Source organism: Protomyctophum bolini (genome assembly GCF_963924005.1).
Source record: "Protomyctophum bolini genome assembly, chromosome: 2".
NCBI classification, from domain to species: domain Eukaryota; kingdom Metazoa; phylum Chordata; class Actinopteri; order Myctophiformes; family Myctophidae; genus Protomyctophum; species Protomyctophum bolini.
This window is the reverse complement of record NC_137863.1, coordinates 14,114,127-14,116,667: the sequence shown is the minus strand read 5'-3', so window position 1 is coordinate 14,116,667 and position 2,541 is coordinate 14,114,127.

Here is a 2,541-nt window from a genome sequence, read left to right as displayed (position 1 = left end):
TCTACACTTCTACAGTACATCAGGCGTTCAGTGAGCTGAGCGTCAGGGCAGGAAGTAACAAGGCGGGTTCTCCACACTGTCTCTGACGATGGAGAGAGAGAGAAAGACCCCCTGCGCACAAGCTCGGAGTCGGCTCCCGCCCTCCTCTGCCCACTCTGTGTGTCGGTGTCCGTGTGGAAAGTTGCACCCATAAGTTGCCAGTCTCCACACAAGTCTACTAATTTAATTACTAACTGGACTTTTTTTTTTTTTTTAGTTTTAATTTAACAATAGCCTACATCCTGGAACAGAATGATTAGACTCTTGTGGCACGTTAACTGGAGTGGAGCGGCTTTGGTCACTTATCCACCAACCAACCCCCCACCCCCCCAACACTCATACCGCCCCCTCCCGAAAAGAAAAGAAACCTTACATAAGAGATTGTTCAGCAATGACATTAGTCGTGTTACTTACTAGACAAACAAACTAGAAAGAGGGAGAGGTGAGAGGCATACACTGTAAAATCCTCTAAAACATGGTCAACTTAATTTATCCATGTGTAACTCTCAGATTTAAATGAACACTGAGGATTTTTCTGCAGGCCTATTGCAGAGACAGTAGCCTAACATGATTATGCCATGCTCTTTTCTAGGCTACCCTGCTCCTATGAGAGGTATGGAGATCTCCAGAGTGCCTATAATACTCTGTGAGATCAGAGGTCTCCATGGTTCCCTCAGCTCCGCATCATGCCACGCTTGGTCTGGTTAGCAAAATATTTGGTGAGGTGAAGGAGGCTATATGCAGCCAAACATCCAGTAATTATACAGAGGGGGGAGAAAAGACCCATTGCAAGTCTCTATATATCAGGCCAGGGTGGCTTATGGTCTGTGAGAGTGTGTAGTTTTGCGCCAATATGGTTTTGCATTTGCATGCATGGACACTTGTGGGCGTACAGAAAGTTATAGGCCTATATCTTTCATTCTTCTTTTTTGCTCCTATTATATATGACAACTCTATAATGTCTCCAGTGTGCCTATATTCACCATTGTGGTGACTGTAATATTCACCATTGTGGTGACTGTAATATTCACCATTGTGGTGACTGTAATTCATAACCATCCAAGCTAACATCTGAACATTGCTGTTACTGCGGGAGATCCTTCCTCATATAGAAGGTTTACATGTGACATCATCATTGTACCCGGAACTTATATGCGGGAATGCCCAAGTGCATGGCAAAAAACAACTTTCTGTCCTTGACAGCCCATGCATATACATCCAAAAAGAAAAGTCCTATCTGATTGCATTAAATGACTTTTGCCACTTTGCCACTCGATTTGCCACTCACTTTATGCATGCGCATACCCTCTATAGATAGGCATCCTTGCTGTCCCAGCAGGGCCAAACAGTTTTGACTGAATAGTCTCATAGTCAACTGCTTCCAGTCCCTGAATCCAGAAAGGTTTGAACCATTCAATAAAGCTACTATACTGTGCAGTCTATTATTATCTAATCTCTGACATTTAAAACAAATTAGCCTTTTAATTTGTTTATACGTAATAATTCCAATGACGCTCATGCCACTGTCTTCACACAGTGAAAGTGCAGTGATTTACAATAGATTGCTGCGATCTATTGTAAATCACTGCACTTTCACTGTGTGAAGACAGTGGCATGAGGCTGTAGGACAGAGAGGGTGTGTTTGAGCATCTGTGGGCTGTATTTGTCCTGAGGCTATCTGAGGACCTGACCTCCGTCTCGTGTTGTATCCACAAAAATACTCTCTCTCTCTCTCTCTCTCTCTCTCTCTCTCTCTCTCTCTCTCTCTCTCTCATGCACGCATGCACATACGCACGCACGTTTAACAGATACGAATGTCAAGTTGAGGATTAATTCCAGTACATTGATGCAACACTATCACTCATTTATACTATACCTATCTCTCTCTCTCTCTGACAATGTGTCACTTTTCTTCGTAATCGTAACACACGCAGCTTGCCAGATTTCTTGGAGGCCAGTCTATGGTATCAGTACTATGACGCCACTTGACATGAGTACAACAGTACTATAGAGGGTATATGCGCTGTATAAAGTGAGTGGCAAAGTGAGGTGCAAAGTGAGTTGAATGTATGGGCTGTCAAGGCCAGAAAGTACTCAGTATAGGCATTCCCGCATAACTTCCGGGTATGATGATGATGTTACGCGCATACCCTCTAGTCTCTATATCACAGTGTCACTGTGCATGGCTGTCATTATGTCGATAACCAGCATTGCCCATGCAGGTAATTGTGTGGTAGTTCGGCAAGTCTATGGCAGTCAGCTGTGATGTCAGCACAGCACTGAGACATCAACACAGGATGTCAACACTGTGATGTCAGAGCTGCTTCCAACAACAGGTCCCTACTGCTCCATATAGGCTAATCAATGTGCATCATGTCCATGGTTCACCATGTGTCTCCAGACTCTGTCATGCCTGTCACATGTGCCCAGTGTGAACCTCCTCTCATCTGTGAAGAGAACTGGTCACCAGTGGTGAACCTCCTCTCATCTGTGAAGAGAACA